This window comes from Bos grunniens, chromosome 16 (genome assembly GCF_055505025.1).
Source record: "Bos grunniens cultivar Pamir isolate PY7600 chromosome 16, Bosgru_T2T1.0, whole genome shotgun sequence".
In the NCBI taxonomy this organism is placed as follows: domain Eukaryota; kingdom Metazoa; phylum Chordata; class Mammalia; order Artiodactyla; family Bovidae; genus Bos; species Bos grunniens.
The window spans coordinates 74,465,749-74,488,938 of record NC_141180.1 but is presented as its reverse complement, the minus strand read 5'-3'; the positions used below and the strand labels follow the sequence as shown (position 1 = coordinate 74,488,938).

At 41.0% G+C, this 23,190-nt stretch overlaps 1 long non-coding RNA gene across 1 annotated transcript; it reads left to right on the top strand.

Moving 5' to 3' along the window:
• Nucleotides 1-2,442: 2,442 nt before the first annotated feature.
• Nucleotides 2,443-8,841, top strand: LOC147357016 (uncharacterized). The gene is made up of 5 exons (XR_015143720.1): nucleotides 2,443-2,575; nucleotides 5,383-5,485; nucleotides 6,125-6,195; nucleotides 6,659-6,695; nucleotides 8,693-8,841. It is a non-coding gene; the product is annotated as an uncharacterized LOC147357016 (long non-coding RNA).
• The last annotated feature ends 14,349 nt before the right edge of the window (nucleotides 8,842-23,190 follow it).

The window sequence follows — 23,190 nt, the reverse complement described above, 5'->3', positions numbered from 1 at the left end:
TTATATGCGTTAGTATACTGTATTGGTGTTTTTCCTTGTGGCTTACTTCACTCTGTATAATAGGCTCCAGTTTCATCCACTTCATTAGAACTGATTCAAATGTATTCTTTTTCATGGCTGAGTAATACTCCATTGTGTATATGTACCACAGCTTTCTTATCCATTCATCTGCTGATGGACATCTAGGTTGCTTCCATGTCTTGACTATTATAAACAGTGCTGTGATGAACATTGGGGTACACGTGTGTCTTTCAGTTCTGGTTTCCTCAGTGTGTCTGCCCAGCAGTGGGATTGCTGGATCATAAGGCAGTTCTATTTCCAGTTTTTTAAGGAATCTCCACACAGGGATGCAAGGATTCTTCAATATCCGCAAATCAATCAATGAAATACACCACATTAACAAACTGAAAAATTAAAGCCATATAATTATCTCAATAGATGCAGAGAAAGCCTTTGACAGAATTCAATATCCATTTATGATAAAAACTCTCCAGAAAGCAGGAATAGAAAGAACATACATCAACATAATAAAAGCTATATATGACAAACCCACAGCAAACATTATCCTCAATGGTGAAAAATTGAAAGCATTTCCTCTAAAGTCAGGAACAAGACAAGGGTGCCCACTTTCACCATTACTATTCAACATAAGTTTGGAAGTTTTGGCCACAGCAATCAGAGCAGAAAAAGAAATAAAAGGAATCCAAATTGGAAAAGAAGAAGTAAAACTCTCACTGTTTGCAGATGACATGATCCTCTACGTAGAAAACCCTAAAGACTCCACCAGAAAATTACTAGAACTAATCAATGAATATAGTACAGTTGCAGGATATAAAATCAACACAGGGAATTAATATTTAACTTTTATTGAAATATAGTTGATTTGCAATATTCTGTTAATTTCAGGTATACAGCAAAGTGATTCATTTTTACATATATATTTCTGTATCTTCATACGTATCTGTGCGCTTCCCTGGGCTTTCCTTCTCAAGTAAAGAATCCGCCTGCCAATACAGGAGATGAGGATTCAAGTCCTGGGTGGGGAAGGTGCCCTGGAGAAAGAAATGGTAACCACTGGTAACCACTAGTTTGGTCTCTCTATCTATAGAGGATGAGATGGCTGGATGGCATCACTGACTTGATGGACGTGAGTCTCAGTGAACTCCGGAAGTTGGTGATGGACAGGGAGGCCTGGCGTGCTGCGATTCATGGGGTCGCAAAGAGTCAGACAGGACTGAGAGACTGATCTGATCTGATCTGATCTGTGAGTCTGCTTCTTTTTTGTCACATTCACCAGTTTGTTGTGTTACTGATATTCCACACATAAGGGATATCATTCAGTATCTGTCTTTCTCTGATTTATTTCAATGAGCATACTGCTACTGCTACTGCTAAGTCGCTTCAGTTGTGTCCGACTCTGTGCGACCCCATAGACGGCAGCCCACCAGGCTCCCCCGTCCCTGGGATTCTCCAGGCAAGAACACTGGAGTGGGTTGCCATTTCCTTCTCCAGTGCATGAAAGTGAGAAGTTAAAGTGAAATCGCTCAGTCGTGTCCAACTCTTAGTGACCCCATGGACTGCAATCTACCAGGGTCTTCCATCAATGGGATTTTCCAGGCAAAAGTACTGGAGTGGGGTGCCATTGCCTTTTCCTCACTGAGCATAATACCTTCCACATCTATCCATGTTGCTACAAATGGCATATTTTAATTTTTATGGATGAGTAATATTCTTTCTATTGTATGTCTGTGAATATAGATACACACACACACATATGCACACATATACACACACACACATAACATCTTCTTTATGCACTCATTGGCTGCTGGATACTTAGGTTACTTTCATATCTTGGCAACTGTAAATAATACTGCTTTAAACAGTGGGCTTCATGTACTTTTTTGAAATAGTGGTTTTGGTTTTCTTCAAATATATACTCAGGAGTAGAACTGCTAGATCATATGGTAGCTCTATTTTTATTTTGTTGAGGAACGTTTATACTGTTTCCTGTAGTGTCTGTTGCAATTTACATACCCACCAACAGTGTGGGAGGGTTCACTTTTCTCAGTATCCTCACCAACATTTGTTTTTTGTATACTTCATTGTTTGTTTTTTTAATCTGCATTTCCCTGATGATGAATGATGCTGAGCATCTTTTCATGTGTTTCTATTGAGTATTTTTAAACTGATATGTACAGGTATAAATCTTAACACCTATACAATTTCTTTTATGTTTCACCCACTTAGATGTGGGTCTAGGCCCTTTCCTTTAACAAGAGTTGATACAGAGTGATGAGGGCTTACTTACCACTGACAGATGTCCTGGAAATAACACTGTGTAATGTCCACAGTTAAGCCTGAAAAGGCCATGAGCCACTCAGGTCTATCTCCTGTTTGAGCCCTCCACCACCCACAGTGAGCTCTGCGGTTCTGCCTTCTAGGAGGAAGCCCAGGCCTCGTGGGGAGGCTTACTGAAGCTCGGCCAGCATACCCAGCTTCAGCTGCTGCAGACCTGACAGTGACGTCACCTCCAGAGGAGTCCAGCTCCTAGTGTCAGTATCAACCCCAACTGGTGAGTCTCCTCTCCTGAGATCCCAACATCCTAGAGCAGAAATAGCCATCCCCACTGCACCCTAACTGGATTCCTCACCTTGGGACCAAAGTGGGTGTCACATGCCATGACATGGGGCTTAGTTTATAAAAATATTTTATATTAAAAGCAACAAGAAAAACACACTTGTGGACAATTCACAGGTTACAATAGAACGTACATTAAAATCTGTTTCCTTCATTTCCTATTCTGTAGCCTTCTAGATGTTGTCTCTGGAAGTAATGTTATTTTTTCCAGACTTATTAATGGAACTATCAGATAGTGCTGACACTGACGTGCATGTTTCTAAGAACTTTACCTACTTTTACTCATTTGGTCTTCATTCACCATGAGTTCTCAGATGGTAGCTGGAAGGGAATTCTTCTGCTTCATTCTGATTTCCTTCCAAAACTGGGTGTCTGAACTGCTGTCCTTTACTCCTTTTTGAATTATATTCCTCCAGTATATTTGAAAATACAGTCTCTAGGGATTTGCCTGGCAGTCTAGTGGTTAGGATTTGCCCTTCCAAAGTAAGGGGATTGGGTTGTGGGTTCAATCTCTAGTCGGAAGCTAAGATCCCACATGCCTGGGAGCCAAACATCCGAAAATGTAAAAAATAACTAAGCAACATTGTAACAAATTCAATACATAGTTTAAAAATCTTATTAAAAAAGAAATAGATTCCCTAATTCTTTGTTTTAAATTTTATTCCTGTTTCCTTATTTATAACCACACACACACACACACAAAGACACACACACATTTTCCATCAAGCTGGGAAGCACTAAAATTGTTCATTTAGAATAACAATATTACCTGTTATTTTCCACCATTGCTTCATATCTCAGTTGGGTAATCCTTGGAAATAATTTGACACCATCTTAATTATTGTTTTATTTCATCAAGGACCCACTTAGTCTGTTAGTTCAGATATTTGGAGGTGAGGTGAGTCAGCAATGAAGGGCTTCCCTGGTGGCTCACACAATAAAGAATCTACCTTCAGTGCAAGAGACACAGGTTCAATCCCTGGGTTGGGAAGACCCCTGGAGAGGGGAATGGCTACCCATTCCAGTATTCTTGCCTGGAGAATCCCATGGACAGAGAGACTGGCTGGCTACAGTCCACTGAGATGCAAAGAGCCCAACATGATTGAGTGACTGACACTTTCACCTTTTTTTTTTTTTTTTTCAGTAACAATAAGGCTTTGTACTCCACCTGGCCTTCCCAGATGGCTCAATGGTAAAGAATCTGCCTCCCAGTGCAGGAGACACAGGAGACATGAGTTCCATCCCTGGGTTGGGAAGATCCCTTGGAAAGGAAATGGCAACTCACTCCAGTATTCTTGCCTTGAAAATCCCATGGACAGAGGAACCTGACAGGCTACAGTCCATGGGGTTTCAAAGACTCAGATGCTATTGAACACAGAGGTACATACACACAATATGGGATTCCATACTTTGTAAGGGCACCTAATTTGTTTTAAATGGGGCAACTTTTGGAGAAGGAAATGGCAACCCACTCCAGTATTCTTTTTTTTTTTTTTTTTTTACTTTACAACATTGTATTGGTTTTGCCATACATCAACATGCATCCGCCATGGGTGTACACGTGATCCTATCCTGAACCCCCCTCCCACCTCCCTCCCCATACCATCCCTCCGGGTCATCCCAATGCACCAGCCCCAAGCCTCCTGTATCCTGCACTGAACCTGGACTGGCGATTTGTTTCTTATATGATATTATACATGTTTTAATGCCATTCTCCCAAATCATCCCCCCCACTCCCTCTCCCACAGAGTCCAAAAGACTGTTCTATACATCTGTGTCTCTTAGCCACTCCACTATTCTTGCCTGGAATATCCCATGGACGGAGGAGCCTGGTAGGCTACAGTCCATGTGGTCGCAAAGAGTTGGACATGACTGAGTGACTTCACTTCCACTTTTTCATCTTTCTCTTAAAGTTTTCACTTCTGTGTTTTAGGGGGCTGGTCACTTATCATCCTATAGCCACTGTTCATGACCATGAGAATGGGGAGCGATTAGGTGTTGAATTATGACCCAGAACATACATTTAATCCTAGAGTATTGGGTTGTCTAAAATTCTTCATGTAGAAAAACAATACACTTTAACCTAACCTACAGCTGAAAACACAGTGAATTGTTTTTTGTTACTTGTTCAGTGAATAGCCAGGCTTTACACACAATAACAGATAAATTGTTAAATGAATTGACAGAGATTGAGAGATAAGTAAGTCTGTACATGTAGGTGCATATGAAGAAAAGGAAGTAATATATGTAGAGAAGGAGAGAAAGATTTATATAATTTGATAAGTATATGCATTTTACAATAAGAATATGACATTTTGCAGTTGAATTTCAATGCTGCTTTTTATTTCAACTGGAACATATTTTAAATTATTTGATCTAGAAATATCTGGTTACTTAGAAATCTTAGAAATGATTGGAAATGATATATGTACAGGAATAGAATTCATTTTCTTGTCAACAAGTTAACCTTGTTCCTCTTCACCCTGAGATGTTCACAAACAACCATATTTGGGGGGCAGGCCTTTTTCTCTCATATACATTATTTTCTTAATCAGAGAGGAATCTGTGAACCTAGGATTCAGTTTTTGAAATAAAATATTTACTTTGAAAAGCCCAGTTTGTCCATAGAAACACAGTTTCTGGACAGTAGCAATTGGACTCATCCTGTGCAGAGTCCAGTTCACTCTGAAAGTTGTGATGAATCGTCTCCACTGTAATGTGATAATGCACATTCTGCACCAGGTGTCGCTTTGTGAGCTGAGAGGTTCACATATGGTGTCAAGTGAGAAGAGCTCACCTTCAACCTTGAGAGTGAAAATGGGCATCCTGAACTATTGTTCTGGAGGTAGGTTCCTACTGATCCTCTGTAGGCTTTTTCTTCAAATGGGCTGGTTAACTGTTACTGAATTTTTGTCCTTATTTATTTATTTTTTTTCATTTCCATCACATTAGAGAGATATAAATGTATTTTATAGTTTTGTTTTATTCTTTAATTTATATTTTTTGTCCTGCTGTCAGTTGGCCGCCTTAAATATCTTCCTAAATTAGAAAAATGTACAATTGCCTAGTGACAGTTTTGTACACACTCTTCCATAAAAAAAATGGAAAGAACAGAAACAGGAGAACCATGAGGTCTCCCCGACAATGGACATTGCACGAAAAGGGAATGACAGCTCATCAGACAGGAGGGTCATAGGTCTGTATCATTGAAAGCTGACATGCATTTTAGTGTTTCTTTTTCCCATCTGTTAGGTTATCACTGGTTAATATGCAGAAGCTGTACCTCATTTCTTTCCTGCTCCTCTCCTTTGCTCCCCTTCATCCAGCAAAGAGAATGATTCAATGGCAGCTCAGTCCATAGTTACTAACCTCCCACATGCATACACTTCACCTTGTGTCCCCATCAAAAAAAAGAAAAACAGAACACTGAGGGATTGGTGAGCAGCCTCACCAGTGTCCTGACAGCTACTCTGTGTCTCACTAGTTCCCAGGAGGACCTGGTGGAGGACCCCCCCTTAGGGATGGAATGAGGAACAAGAACTGAGTACCCTGAAGGTATGGTCACCTCTCTTTATCTGGGATAAGACCTTTGCTTCACTTCTTTCTTTATTATTCAGCCGAATACAATTATAGTCGTCTGACAATGTACATTATCACTGATACATACAGTTTACTTTGTTGCTGGAATATTGAGGGTATATCTGTTACCAACACAGACCTGATTTAAAAGGACATTTTAAAATGAAAGCATGTTACCACTGTATAACAGTAGGTACTTTCCTCAGCAAAAGTTTTTCCTCCTTGAAAAGGATTTTGTAATTGTTGGTCAAACGGAAACTGAGAGATCTTATGTGAAATAGGAAACACTTTTCAACAGGGGAGCCTTTCTATTTTCTTTTGGGGCCATTGACTTAAGGAGTTTCAGTTTTCTGAGAAGAAAAGTCAGAGAAAAGAAGACTTAGTGCAGAGAATAAAAGACGCTGACACCCTCACACTGTTTTCTTGTCTGTCATCACAGGTTTATGAAACAGCCAAGGAGATTTCTTCATATTCAGGTATATACATCCCTCTGTTCAGATACAATCTAATTGATGAAGGTGGGTCTCTTTGCTGCCTCAAGTTGGGGAGGAGCCCTGAATTTGGGTTTCTACAGGTGGTGAGACCAACAGATTGATATCCCAGGAAAATGTGCTGGCCCAGTTCTAGTGTCTCCAGAAGCAGCTGTATCATTTAGATGGTGTGGGATTGTGTGAAGGAGGGTGTTTGGAGGTGGGGCTGTGTGAACCCACATAGTATGATTGTGAATCTGCCTATCTGTGTATTTCCTCAGGAGATATTTCCTTTTAGACAATAAAGCTGTCAGTGTTCTTTGCAAAAAAGTCTCATTAACACTGCACAGTCTCTGTGCATTCCCTCTTATGCCATCAACATAGCTCTTCCCCAGGTTCGGTTCGTGTTCCCTTTAGTTGGCTGGAGATGGTGCAGAGATCGATGATCTCAGCTTTTGATATCTTAAGTGGAAAAGATAAACTGAAAACCCAGGGCTGGGTCTAAGTATGAATGCTCTTGACCCCTGACCTGCCCATGTCAGTGAGATGAGTGACCCTCAGTCAAGGAGCAAGGGGTCCCTGCTCCATGTCCATACCTCGAAGTATTAGTAGCTCCAGAGTTCCAGACCCTGCCCTTCATTATAAGGTGGTCTCTGTGGTCGCAGAACCCAGGGCTGCTACCGGGGGGATCAATGGCCGACTTCGGCACAGTCATTAGTGTGAAAGTTATCTCTGGACCCTCATCTTTCTATCAGCTCACAGAGAGTTGTGTAGCTTCATGTAGACAATACAGGTCACATCCATCAGTGCAGGTGTCAGATTAACTAGGGCACAAACAGATAAGAATCAGGAAGATGTGTTATTGTATTGGGTAACATTACCGTAAGTCTTTCAATTGATGAAACCCTGCAGCACACACCCAAGGGGTAATGGCAACTAAGAACTCAAAGTGAAACTTGATTGTTAGCTTGGTGACCATGACTCTTGTTGAAAATCCCCTATCTGTGTGGTTTAGAGGTGTTTAGTGCTTACTCTGTGCTTTTTCTAAGGTGTTGTCCCACTAAACGTATGCCCCCTGTGAGTATGGACAGCAGCTGACTCAGTGGACATCCACATACTGTAGAGAAAACAAATATTTATAGAAAAATATGGTATTGTTGATAGTAGCTGTATAGGAATTCTGTATTATCAAAACTTGTATATCTGATATTCTTTAAGACAAGTGATTAGTGAATTAATAGAAGAGCATATTTCGCTCAGGTTTGAATTCAGTCCTCTAACAGAGTTTACTTTTAATCAAGTACAAAGTCTCATAGAAAACATGATGTAGTAGAAGCACCTGTGGATCCTGGAGGAAGAATGATCTGGGAAAAATCAAGAGACAGTGACAATTTAGCAGGAGCTCAAAATAAGCAGGAGGAGTCATAGGTCTGCTTCATTGAACAGTAGCATTCATTTTAGAGTTTTCCTTTTATTAGACTGAATATTTCCTTTTTATTAGGTTTCTCTTAGCTAGAGGGCAAAGCTCTGTTTGCATTTCCTTCCTCCTCTCCTTTGCTTTCCTTTCTCCTCTGAAGAGAATGCTGCTGCTAAGTCGCTTCAGTCGTGTCCGACTCTGTGTGACCCCAAAGACGGCAGCCCATCAGGCTCCACGGTCCCTGGGATTCTCCAGGCAAGAACACTGGAGCGGGTTGCCATTTCCTTCTCCGATGCATGAAAGTGAAAACTGAAAGTGAAGTCACTCAGTCGTGTCCGACTCTTAGCGACCCCATGGACTGCAGCCTACCAGGCTCCTCCGTGCATGGGATTTTCCAGGCAAGAGCAATGGAGTGGGGTGCAATTGCCTTCTCCTCTGAAGAGAATGGATGAACACGAATTCAGCTCATACTCATTAACCTCCCACAGCCATGCACACCGCCCCATGTCTACACGAAGAGAAAACCCCTTGAATGTTTGCAAAGCAGCCTCACCAGTGTTGTAACAGCTATTCTGTGTCCCTCTAGATCTAACTGAGGACCTGTCAGTCAATCCACGTTTGACAGGACAGAAGAGACTCCGTATATCTCCAAGGCAAGCTGTTTTTTTTTTTTTTTTTCTGGACTGAGACAGAAATATTGTTTCATTTCTCTTTCAGTAAAATTAAGTTATGAGTCTTTGAGGGTGTTTGTTCCAGTTAGAGATGATTCCCTTGGTTGAGATAATGTGGAGTGAGTCTTTTACGGACTCATGATGCCTCAGTCCACAGGATATTGAAATTGCTAGCATCCATTACACCCTGTAGAGTACAGAGTTCTCTCTCCTGCAGCAACATTTCCCCTAGGAAAAGAATTCTGCAATTTCCAACTCAAATGGACTTGGAAGTTCCATCCTCCAGGCACAGGTCTTGCCTTTCATCCTGACATCCTGAGCACCAGTGCTCTGATCTTGCTGGGTTCCCTGGACTCCACCACTGCTCCTCATCAGGTTTTCTACTGTCACCAAATGAACCAAACACTGTGCATCTTTGTGATCTTCTCCTCACAGTGTCTTCTCTTCTGTACTTGCAGGTGGCCCTTCCAGAATGTGAAAGCGGTAGGTATTCTAGAGTCATTCACTTGGGCAGAAAAAGCTCTGTAGATGGGAAATTTGGGGCTTTCTCACTGGTTTTAGGGCAGACACACACTGATTCCAAATTCCTGCTGGGAACGAGTGTAGGGGCCTTGGTGGTAAAAGTAGCTTGCAAGTAGAATAATGTGGCCAGTACTATAGTTCCAGGAAGAAGTTATGTTATGGTTAATAATGTAGGTTTGTGTCCATGGGAATAGGTTTGTCTCTATGTGTAATGAATAGTGTGATTCTTTGTGTGTGTGTGATTTTTTGTGTGTTGTGTTTTTGTCAATTTATGTCACCCTAAACGTCACTGTTACTGGTGTCATCTTCCCCCTAAAAATTCCCATCACCATTGTACCATGAATGAGTATGTGTATAAGAATTAAACAAGGTATACATTAGCTGTATGATTTGATTTTATAGCAAGAGAAATCCTTTAACCTGGAAGACAAATTAGATCATTACCCAGGAAAATATTTACAGGATTCTTTTAATTTTTATTAATATTTTAATTGTCTCTGCTGGGTCTTCATTGCTGCACAGGCTTTTCTCTACTCGTGGAGAGCGAGGGCAATGGTATAGCTGTGACATCACTTTGGAGGCTTCTTTTATTGCAGAACATGAGTTCTAGGGCTCTTGGGCTGCAGTGGTTTTGGCACGTGGGCTCAGTAGCTGCGGCTCTTGGGCTCTAGGGCACAGGCTCAGTAGTTGTGGGTCATTAGCTTAGTTGCTCCAGGGCATGTGGAATCATTCCAGACCAGGGATTGAGCCTGTATCTCCTGCATTGGCAGGTAGATTTTTAACCACTGAGCCACCAGGGAAGCCCTACAGGCTTCTTAATGAGCAAAACTGTGTTTCAGAAGCCCCCTTACTGGGCCAATAACACATTCATTTAACAGTAAATCTCACCTCTTAGTAGGTCTTATAGCATTTTGGTTGGTCATCATTCATCCCTCTGCCACTTCCCTCACTCAAACTCTCTCCTACTTGAGCCTCAGAATGAATCCTCCCCCCTCACCCAAGGCACCTAATGGTTCTGGGGAGGCTCCTCCTTCTGCTGGGAGCCCCTGGTGGTACCCACGTGACACACCCAGTTCTAGAAGAATCTGATAAAGGAGGAGCGTCCAGGCATAGATGGAGGAAGTTCAGTCCAGCTTTGCCTCTTAAGGTTTGGTGTCCAGTCAGTCCTGTTAACTCAATGCAGCATGTTGCTTTGCCTGTCTCTAGAACTTTTCCACCTGGCAACTAAAATTTTATAACCATTCAACAGACCCTCCCAATGTCAACTTCCTTCCGGCTCTTGGAATCACCCTTCTACTCTCAGCTTCTCCTCAGTTTTCCTCTGGATACCACAGGTAAATGGAATCCTGCACTGTTTGTCTTACTGTGGCTTATTTCACTCTTAACTATATCTTTCCACTCCATTTATTGCTGAAAATGACAGGATTTCCTTCATTTTTAAAGACTGAATCACATTCCAGTGTATGTATACATCACATTTTCTTGATTTATCTGCCCGTGGGCACTGGACAGTATCTCCATCTTGGTTGTTGTGTACAAGGTGGCAAAGGATAAGAAATTGTAGATACATCCTGGAACATTCTAGCTTTGTATCCTTTGGACATAAACTCAAATAAGTGATTTCTGGATCTTATGATAATTTTTGGATCCTTATAATTTTTGGAGGGACTTCCAAACTGTTCCATAATGGGTATGTCATTTTCCATTCCCACCAACAGGGTACAAAAGTTGCACTTCTCCACATCCTTGCTAACATCTGTTATATTCTATTTATAATACACATCCTCAAAGGTGATATCTCCCTTTGACTTGGTTTCTGCTTCACTGATACTTAGTGATGTTGAGCACTATTCTTACGCATATTGATCACTTCTATGAAGAAATATTATTGAAGCTTTTTACAGATGTGAGAGTTGGACTATAAAGAAAGCTGAGTGCCAAAGAAGTGATGCTTTTGAACTGTGGTGTTGGAGAAGACTCTTGAGAGTCCCATGGACTGCTAGGAGATCAAACCTGTCCTGAACATTCACTGGGAGGACTGCTGTTGAAGCTGAAACTCCAGTACTTTGGCCACCTGATGCAAAGAACTGACTCATTTTAAAAGACCCTGATACTGGAAAGATTGAAAGCAGGAGGAGAAGGGGACGACAGAGGATGAAATGGTTGGATGGCATCACTGACTCAGTGGACATGAGTTTTAGTAAACTCCAGGAGTTGGTGATAGACAAGGAGGCTTGGTGTGCTGCATTCCATGGGGTTGCAAACAGCCAGACAAGTCTGAGTAACTGATTTGAATGACTGAAACTTCAGTTATTTGCCTGCTGTTGTTTTGGAGTTGAGTTGTAGTAGTTTCTTTGATATTCTGGATATAGGCCCCTTACTCAGATACATATTTTGCAGATACTTTGATTCTATAAGTTGCCTTGTTGCTGATTGTTGAGACTGTCCTTTCTTCACCTGGTAATTTTAGAACCCTGGCAAAGATAATTTGGCTACACATGTGTCAGTTTATTAGCAATTCCCTTCTTATGGTTCATTGGTCTCTCTTCCTGTTTTGTTGTTGGTACAACACTCGTTTGATTTTTGTGGCAATCATGTGTTTTGAATTCAGGAAGCTTTAAAGCCTCATTGTTCTTAAGATTTTTTCACTTTGGTTTTTTTTAGGTTCCATACGTGTTAGTATTTTGGTTTTCTTTTTTTCCATTTCTATAAAATTGAGGTTTTGTGAGTGGTTTCAGTATGTATGTATATCACTTTTAGTTGTATAAGAAGGTCAACAGCACTAAATACTCCAGTCTATGAATATGGTATGTCATTCCATTTACTTGTCTCTTCTTTCTTTCAACAGTGTCCTATGGTTTTCAGTGCACAAATCTTTCACTTCCTAAGGAGCCTTTTGCACTACCTTGTTTGAGTTATCTGAGTCAGGGATGGGGAAGATGGGCTCAAGAAGAGAGGGAATGTCCTCCCTCCCCTCTGTTCATACCCTATGGTTACTTGTAGTACAGGTGTGCAGGGCCATGCCCTTCACCTCTGCCTACAAGTGAGCCCCCTACTGGGAATTTTCTTTGAATCTGAGTGTTCACCTTACTATTGAAATGTCCACAAGCACTCTCCAAATGCCTGGCCTGTGTCCAAGAGACCCAGGTATACCTACATATGAATGAGAATATCAGACCATCAAATCTTCTGCAATAAAGAAAAACCAGAAAGCAGTTCAGTGTCTTTTCCTTATCTTTGGAACTTTTAGAGTTGAATGTTCCAGTGTAGTAGCCACTGCTCAGATCAGCCTATTTATAATGAACATTCTTCAAACAATAGTTAATGTGTTATCTTAAAAAACCCGCAAAAAACACACAGTTACTTGGTCACATTAGTGATATTCCAAGTGTGTCCATAAGTGTTGGAATTTCAGTTTCATAAACTTGAAAGTGAGAGCTATATTGAGCGTGTGGAAATGTAAGGTTAAAAGGTAATTCTCTCAGCATCTCTCTGTCATGTGGAATTTTGCAACTGTGATCAACATCTTGTGGAAGGGCTCTAACTTCACAAAGTACAGGGAAGGTCTGTGAACCTGGAGGGAAGACCAGGGAGATGTTTTGTGAGCCAAGAGGAGGAGGAGAGATGGGTGGGTCAACTTGTATAATGACTGTATTATTGCTCATACATCTACAGAATGTATGCTAGAGAGCACTAGCAGCAGTGATGTAGAAGAGAACTAGGTAGGGCACAGTTCTCAGGGAGAGTAGGATTTAGAGGGAGAGGGTTCCTGAACCACTTGGGTTATACCTGCTTCTTTGGAGATAAAATAGGTGAATATGAACTGAGGATTTAAATTAGAGGGAGATGGTTTCTGGACCACTTGGGAGATAAAAGAAGGTGAATATAAACTGAAGAAGAAGAAGGGAATATGTGTAAAGTTGTGATATGTTCCTCATATTTTAATGAAATAATAGAACTATGTGTCCATGTGTTTTATTGTGCTGTGCTTATAGTCATTTCTTGTTATAGACATCTCTTCTTGCTTTTACATTTAGAAATGTCCTTTCTCACAAGACTCCTCTTTCTTTGTCCCTTCATTGACAAATATGAATGTGTGGTTTATGTTTAGTACCTTCAAATTCTTATATACAAGGGACTTTGGCTTCATGTTTAAATTCTCCTATGATGGCCATATCCTAATGGGACCAAAAGTCTAATAGTTACTTGACACTGCAGACCAAGTTCTTGCAATGAGTGTCAGGTTCTGGGTGAGACATGAACCCTCTCCCTCTGCATTTTCAGGACTTGTGGCTTCCCCTCACATTTGTCTTCATTGTTTATTCCTAATGTAAAGGGTGTTTTGGGGGTGGGATAAGTCAAAGCACACAGGCTCTGGTGTCCCTGCCTGGACTGAGTCTCCTGGAGCTCTTCTTAGCTTCCAAACCTCCCCAAGGATGCTGTGCTGAAGGTACTTCCTTAGCTGCTGCCAGAGACCAGCATGGCCACAGATTCTAGAAAATGTGAAGGAGCCACTGGTTTTCTTTACACACATTCTCACAGCCCTGCTGACCTGGTCTTCTGGGACTGACCAGACCTAGGTCAGAGACTCAGAGCAGCAGGACTCAGTGTCACTGTTCCCCATAGAACCCAGTGCTCCATCCAGACAGCCCTGCATCTGCTCCCCACACCCCAGTCCTGCCCATCCTGTGACCTTTACTCAAGCTTTCCCAGGTTTCATTCCTTCTAGTCCTTCCAAGGTTGGGGTAAACCCTGGCTGGTTCTATGTGTATATGAGGCCTCCCTATCTGTAGAACCTTTGTGGCACCAGTTCAGACTAAGATAATTTGGACATGCTACTTTAATTATAATATTGTTTTCATCCTCCCTGAGGGGCTAAGAGACTTAAGCAGTTATTTTGAGAATTAAGTTTCTCCCAGTTATCTAAAGTTACCTCAGGCACAGAATACTTATTTGTTACCTCAAGTTGGTTGTATATCTAGGCTGTTGTGGAAAGTGATGCAGTTGAATTTAGGACTGCAGATATCTCTCTGTGATACTGATTAATGTCCTTTGTGTATATGTCCAGAACTGTGTTTGCTGAATCATATGACATTCTGTTAATACTCTTATAAGGAACCTTTTACTGTTTTCACCAGCATAGCCACACAACTTACATTCCCACCAGCAGTGTACAAAGGTTCCAGGTCCCCACATCATGGCCTTAACCTGTTAATTCTTTGCCTTTATAATATACAACCTAACAGGCATGAGGTGTTGATTTACTTTGCGCTGATGATTAGTGAGGTTGGAAGCCTTCTCCTTTGTAGGTTAGCCACTTGTATGTCTTGTTCCTGAAACATCTGTTTGAATCTTTGCACATTCCTCAACTCACTTATTTACTCTTTTTAATATTTTATTCATTTTGCATATGAGCTGTGGTATTTTCTTATGTATTTTGAATATGAGCTCCTTATCTGGTATATGGCTTGTAATTTTTCTGTAGGTTATCTTTTCATCCTACTGATTATTGAAGAGACTACCCTTTTCCTATTTCATTGTCTTAGAACCTTGATGAATTTCATTTGACCATGTATCCATGAGTTTTCTTGGGGCTCTTTATTCTGGTCTTTAGGGGTATGTATCTATTTCTATATCAGTATCATTCAGCTTTGGTTCCTATATCTTTGTAATGTGCTTTGATATCAGGAAGTGAGATACTTTGATCTTTGTTCTCAAGATTATTTTGTCTATTTGGAATCCTTAGTGGTTCCATATATATTTTTTGATTTGTTTTTTTCCATTTCTATGAAAATGATGTTAGTATTTTGATTGGTGGTGCAGTGAATTTTTCCTTAGATTTGGGCAGAGTAGAAATGTCAATAGTACTAAGTCTCTAGTCTATGAGCATGATCTGTCATTTCAATTCCTCGTGCCTTATTTCACTTTCTCAGTGTTGTGTGTAGTGTTCAGTGTGCTGGTTGTGTCTCTCTGAAGGCCCTATGTCCCTCCCTCCCTGATCTCATCAGAGTCAGTGTTGGAGAGATGGGCTCGTAAGGAGACACAGTGTCCCTCCCTCCTTACCTCTTCTCTGATGATGTTCAGCACAGGCACCCTGGGCCTTTTGTCCATACCTGTCCCCTCAAATGGAGCACCTGCTGTTGACATTGCTGTTTCAGTGTCCCAAAGGCTCATGAGTACCTGGGATGTGTGCATGAGCCCAGGAAATACATACAAATGAATCATCAAATCAGGCCAGCCAAATACTCTGCAGAAGCTATTGAGCTGCACTTTACAGGCCTACAAGCCCTGTACTTGCCTTGATTTGAGGCCAAAGAAAGATCCCAGAGCTGACAGAGATATCAAAGGTGTAATAGATGGGATGTCTTACATATGAAGTAAAAGAGTCCTGCAGAGACACCCACTGTGGATAGCAGAGGACAGGCAGAAGACAGCAGCTGCAGCATTCTTTACTCTGGGGGAGTAAGGAGTCTACCAGTTACAGTGGGAATGAACAGCAGATTGGCTCATTGGTTACCACAGAAACAAGTAGAGGGCCACATCCCTCTTACCCCTCAGTCTAAATACTCTCATGGGACAGAGGTCTTTTCTTTGCTAATCTATCAGCCATCTTGAAATGGCCAGAAAATGCAAAGGGAATAAACACGAGGGTTGTTAACATCCTATATATATATCTATCCGTGCATACTCAGTCACTTAGTTGTGTCCCACTTTTTGTGACCTCGTGGACTACATCCCACCAGGCTACTCTGTCCATGGCATTTTCCAGGCAAGAATATTGAAGTGGATTGTCATTTCCTCCTCCAAAGTATCTTCCCAACCCATGGATTGAACCCATGTCTCCTGCATTGGCAGGCAGATTCTTTACCACTGAGCCACCTGGGAATCCCTACACCCTCCCTGGTACCAAAGTTCCTGTTCTGCCATAATCTGTCAGAAATGGCAGAACAAGGGGTGCTGATCTAAAAATTCATTCAGTCTTCCCTGGTGGCTCAGACAATAAAGAATTCACCTGCAATCCAGAAGACCTGGGTTAAAACCCTGAGTCAGGAAGATCCCCTGAAGAAGGAAATGACTAACCACTCCAGTATTCTTGCCTGGAGAATTCCATGACAGAGGGCCCTGGCAGGCTAGTCTGTGGGCTCACAAATTGCTGAAATCAACTGCATGAGTTATCCACACACATATATAAACATATATAGTGGTTTTTGTGTGTTATAGTTGGTAGGCACGAGCGAGATGTGACTGCTATAATTTGCATAAAAACATGTTATACATGTGTCAAAACATTTGTGATTTCAGGTTGGTTAGCACGAAGGTGAGAGGTCTAATGCATCTGTAGAAGTGAGAGGTTGAGAACTGACTCTTTCAGCATCTCTATCTCTAGGTTTACAACTGAGATCAGTGTCTTACTGAAGGGCTCCAACTGCACAGAGCACAGACGACTGCCATCTGCTATCCACAGTGGGGTGTCTCTTCAGAACCTTTGGAAAAAGGTCGAGGTGATGCTGTGAGAGCCAGAAGGGCCTCAACTGGAGCAGGAGAAGTGGGTGGGTCGCTCATTCTAATCACTTTGTTGCTCATGGTTGTGTTCCTATGGAATGCATTGTGGAGAGCATTTGGTGCACTGATGAGTAAAGGGACACAGGCCGGAAACAACATTCAGTTGGGATCTGACGGGAGAGGGTTCTGGAAGTTTAGAGTTAAACCCTCTGGAGACTAAGGAAAGTGAACATGAAATTAGGAAGAAGGAAATCTGTATAGAATTCTGACTTACTCTTTACACATTAAATGATATGATAGAGAAATTGTGTCCTGGACTTGCGTTGTGTTCTGTTTACAATCACCTTTTCTTGCTTTGCTCTTCAAAAATTATTTTTCCCGTAAGAGCTGCTCTTTTCTGCTTTTCCACTAATATGGAAGGCAGGTCTCTGGTCAGCACATCTTGGGTATTGTGTACTGCAGACTCTGTTTTCTATTGCATGTTGAACTATGATAGCCATATCCTAGTGGGCACAAAACTCTTATTGTCACTTGACACTAGAGACGACGTCCTTGTATGCATGTGAGGTAGTGTGTGAGACGTGAACTCTCTCCTCCTGCACTTTCAGTACTTGTGGCTTCCTCTCATGTTTATTCTCACTGTTAATTCCTCGTGTAAAGGGTGCTTCCAGGGGTGGATGAGTCGCAGCACACAGGCCTTGGGGTCCCTGCCTGGGCTCAGTCTCCTGGAGCTCATCTCAGCCTCTGCACCAGCAAAGGCTGATGTGCTGAAGGTGCTTCCATGTGAGAGGTCCACATTCAGCTGCTCCTAGAGACCTTCCATGACTGCAGACGCTAGAGTCTGTGAAGGGTCGACTGGGCTTCTTCACACACTTGCTTTCACAGCCCTGCTGACCTGGTCTCCTGGGGTTGAGCAGTCCCAACACAGCCAGTCCTGGGGTCACTGCTGCTCTCAGAACCCAGTGTTCCATCCAAAGTGTCCTGCCCCTTCTCCTCAACCCCAGGCCTGCCCCATCCTCTGTCCTTTCCTTACACTTTCCCAGTCTCATTCCTCCCAATTTTCCAAGTCTCAGTGCAAACCTGGCAGCTACCAGGTGTTTATGAAGGACCCTTGTCACATCGTTCTGGCTAAATGAACTTGGAAGTGTTTGCCTGTATCCTCTCTAAGGGTCTGGGTAACTGAAGGTTTCCCAGGCATGTGAGCATTAAGTATCTCCGTGTAATTAAGGTCACTCAAGGAAATAGGAGAGTCTCTGTTATGTGGAATTTTTGTTCTTCCCTCCCCCAGGGTTCAGTTCAGTTCAGTTCAGTTCAGTCACTCAGTCGTGTCTGACTCTGCAACCCCATGAATCACAGCACGCCAGGCCTCCCTGTCCATCAGCAAATCCCAGAGTTCACTCAGCCTCACATCCATTGAGTCAGTGATGCCATCCAGCCATCTCATCCTCTGGCATCCCCTTCTCCTTGTGCTCCCAATCCTTCCCAGAATCAGAGTCTTTTCCAATGAGTCAAGTGTTCGCATGAGGTGGCCAAAGTACTGGAGTTTCAGCTTTAGCATCATTCCTTCCAAAGAAATCCCAGGGCCGATCTCCTTCAGAATGGACTGGCTGGATCTCCTTGCAGTCCAAGGGACTCTCAAGAGTCTTCTCCAACACCACAGTTCAAAAGCATCAATTCTTCAGCGCTCAGCTTTCTTCACAGTCCAACTCTCACATCCATACATGACCACAGGAAAAACCATAGCCTTGACTAGATGGACCTTTGTTGGCAAAGTAATGTCTCTGCTTTTGAATATGCTATCTAGGTTGGCCATAACTTTTCTTCCAAGGAGTAAGTGTCTTTTAATTTCATTGCTGCAGTGACCATTGGAGTGATTTTGGAGCCCAAAAAAAGAAAGTCTAACACTGTTTCCAGTGTTTCCCCATCTAATTCCCATGAAGTGATGGGACCAGATGCCATGATCTTCGTTTTCTGAATGTTGAGCTTTAAGCTAACTTTTTCACTCTCCTCTTTCACCTTCATCAAGAGGCTTTTTAGTTTCTCTTCACTTTCTGCCATAAGGGTGGTATCATCTGCGTATCTGAGGTTATCGATATTTCTCCTGGCAATTTTGATTCCAGCTTGTGCTTCTTCCAGCCCAGTGTTGCTCATGATGTACTCTGCATAGAAGTTAAATAAGCAGGGCGACAATATACAGCCTTGACGTACTTCTCCTATTTGGATCCAGTATGTTGTTCCATGTCCAGTTCTAACTGTGGCTTCCTGACCTGCATATAGGTTTCTGAAGAGGCAGGTCAGGTGGTCTGGTATTCCCATCTCTTTCAGAATTTTCCACAGTTTATTGTGATCCACACAGTCAAAGGCTTTGGCATAGTCAAAAAAGCAGATAGGAGATCAATATTTCTCTAGATATTTCATGACTTGCATGTCAGGGTTTTTTGAAACTCTATATGCAGTGTAAGAAGTTCATGGTAAATCATTCCGTCCTTGTGTAACTAAAATGTGTTTTTATTATAACACAGAGAATTTTTCTCTGAAAAGGCTCTTAAAATTCTATTTTTATTCCCTTATATTTCTCCTGCTTTTTTCTTTCAGCTGCCCAAAGGATGAATCTCATTGACTTTATTCTCATGGCGTTCATTTTGTCCCCCAAACTCATTTATTTTGTAAGGAAAGTTTGTAAATCTTAATCTCTCTCATCTAGTTTTCTCATCACTACTTCTCTCTCCTGTCTGGCAACCACTTATTTGTTCTCTGTATCTATGACTACATTACTGTTTTGTTATTTTAGTTCATTGGTTTTGGTTTTCGGTTTCCACATACAAATGACATCATACTTGTGATGTATGATGTATTTGTCACTCTGACTTATTGTACTTAGCATAATCCCCTCTAGGTCCTTCTATGTTGTCACAAATGACAAGATTTTATTTTTCTTTATGGCTAAGCGATAATCCATGGATACCACCTCTTATGCATTCACATTCTTGATACACACTTTCAAAAAATAACCATAAGTGAAATTGCTGGATCATATGGTATTTCTAATTTTGGGGGACAACTGCATACTTGGTGTATATAACTTAAGATATAAGTCAATAATGCACCCTAATACCTAAAGTTGGTATTTTCTGTAACTGAATTATTTATAGTGACACTTGGACATCTATCAGTTCAGTTTAGTTGCTCAGTCATGTCCGACTGTTGCAACCCCATGGACTGCAGCATGCCAGGTTTCCCTGTCCATCACCAACTCTTGGCGCTTGCTCAAATTCATGTCCATTGAGTGGGTGATGCCATCCAGCCATTCCATCCTCTGATGTACCCTTCTCCTCCTGCCTTCAATATTTCCCAGCATCAGGTCTTTTTCAGGTGGCCAAAGTATTGGAGCTTCAGCTTCAGCATCAGTTCTTTCAATGAATATCCAGGACTGATTTCCTTTATGGTTGAATGGTTTGATGTCCTGCAGTCCAAGGGACTCTCAACAGTCTACTCCAATGCCACAATTCAAAAGCATCAATTCTTCAGCACTCAGCCTTAAAAATTAGTATTTTAGCCTATTTTGAATCAATATTATAGGTGTATAATGGTATCATATAATCTTTTTGATTATATGAATATTTGAATGTTCAAATATAAAAATTGAATATTCCTGATCATCAATGAGATTGATGTTTTCCTACTATTTTGATTATTCTGCAGATCAGCTGCCAACCCAAAGTACTTATCAATTATGCTATTGGTCTTTTTTTGTGTTTACATATTTAATGTGTAACTTTGAGACTAACATTGGTGATTTATGTGCATTGCATATTTGTCATAGTATTTAAGATCAATTTTTAAAAATGAATTCTTTTCTTGTTTCTGTGTATGCTTAGTTGCTCAGTCATGTCTAACTCTTTGAAACCCCATGGATCATAGCCTGCTAGGGTCCTCTGTCTATGGGGATTCTCCAAGCAAGAATACTAGAGTGGATTGCCATGACCTCCTCGAGGGGATCTTCCCAACCTCGAAACCAGGTCTTCCTCATTGCAGGCAGATTCTTTACCATCTGAGCTACCAGGGAAGCCAGTGTTACTTTATATTTTAGTTGTATAGTAGGTCAAATGATTACCCCTTTGTACTTCTCTCTTGTTGACTGGAACTGTCTCTTAGTGATCATGTAGGAAAAAGAAATTTTATCATGATATTGTTACTGTTGGAGAAGGAAATGGCAACCCACTCCAGTATTCTTGCCTGGAGAATCCCATGGACAGAGAAGCCTGGTGGGCTATAGAATATGGGGTCACAAAGAATTGGACACAACTGAAACAACTTAGCATTGTTACTGTACCACTTATCCCCATTACTTTTACTTGAGCACATTTTTACTGACTTTAATGTTACTTCTGAGCATTTTAAATGTGGTAATGTTTTATGTTTATGTTTTATATTATTATTACAGTTTTTCATGTCCTCATCTTTTTTCCAGTTTTTATATTCAGAATGTATAGAGAACTAACCTGGCATTTTTGTTTAATTTATTTATTTAATAAATCTTTTTATTCCTTAACACAAGCTTTTGGCCATTCCAAGTGGTAGGTGGGATGTTAGTTACCCAACCAGATATCGAGCTGTGCCCCTTCAGTGGAAGCTCAGAGACCTAAGCACTGGATCTCCAGGGAAATACCTTACCTGGCATGTTTTTTCTTTTTAAATAATTTATTTTTTAATGAAGGATAATTGCTTTGCAGTATTTGTTGGTTTCTGCCAAACATCAACATGAATCACCCATAGGTATACATATGTATCCTCACTCTTGAACCTCTCTCCTATCTCCCTTCCCACCCCACCCCACCCTCTAGGTTGCTACAGAGCTCCTTATTGAGTTCCCTGAGTCATACAGCAAATTCCCATTGGCTATCTGTTTTACACATGATAATGTAAGTTTCCATGTTACTCTCTCCATTCATCTCACTCTGTCCTCCTGGCTCCACCCTCTGCGTCCATAAGTCTGTTGTCTATGTCTGTGTCTCTATGGCTGCTCTGCAAATAATGTCATCAGTACCATCTTTCTAAATTCCATATATACGCATTAGTATACGATATTTATCTTGCTCTTTCTGACTTACTTCACTCTGTGTAATATCTCTATGTTCAGCCACCTCATTAGGAAGAACTCAAGTGTTCCTTTTATGACTGAGTAATATTCCATTGTATATATGTACCACAGCTTCTTTATCCATTCATCTGTCAATGGACATCTAGGGTGCTTCCATGTTTTAGCTATTGTAAATAATGCTGTAATGAGCAGTGGATCCATGTGTCTTTTTCAGTATCTCTAACCTGGCATGTTTCTAATATGTTTTATTTGTGGTAAATAATAACTATAAAATAATTGATAAAACATATTGAGAGTTTGTTTCTTTATACAGTATTTTGTTAACTCTGATGTAATATATTTATATAAATATTTAAGCATAGTCAGAAAATGAACATTTACCAGTAATTTCAAGAACTACAAAAGTATCATTAATATTGAATCTAGATGTCTGTTCTAGTATAATTTAATTTCACCTTATTTTGTTTCATACTTTTTTGCTCTTTTAATGTAAGTTATGCTTTCAGATTTAAGTTTGAACCTCTTTTTCAGACTCATTTCAAGACTTGAAATGCTGCTCTTTAAAGATTAATTTTATCAAAAATAAATTTTTAGCTGTCAACCATATTGGCTTTTTCAGCATTGCATTTCTTAACGTTTTGTTTTTAACTTTTATTGAGAATTCATTTTCAGCAAGAGGGCTCGTTTTTTTTTTTTTTCCCTCTCCTTTCTCTTTTCTTCTGTTTAGCATTTTGAAATTATGTACCTCATGAAAAATTACAGCCTTAAGACATGTTTGAGCAAGTGACTGCTGAGTCACTCAATTGTGTCCAACACTTTGTGTCTCCATGGACTGTGCCAACCAGGCTGCTCTGTCCATGGAATTTTCTAGGCAAGAGTACTAGAGTGGGCTGACATTGCCTCCTCCAGGGGATCTTCAAAATCCAGGGAGATATGTTTAGTAGTATTTTTTTTCCCTTATTTTACTCACTGATAGAAGTAAAATACTGACCTCAAGCATTGAGTTAACCTGAGGTCCCCATAATCCTAACAAGTAAATTAGCATACCAACGAAGAAGGAGCAATACTCATGTGATAGAAAAATTCCCTGTTCTCAGAGATTTATTTCATATATGAACCCAGATGTCTATTTTAGTTTTCTTCATATTTATAGTTGCTCTGACTTTAAAGCAAAGGGCAATTCACCAGGCTCCTGTGTCTCAAAATCTTCTGCTCTTTGATACGTGCCTTAATCTTTTTTCAGGGAATTAATGTAGTTTGCATCATTTCTCAGTCAGGACTCTTGGT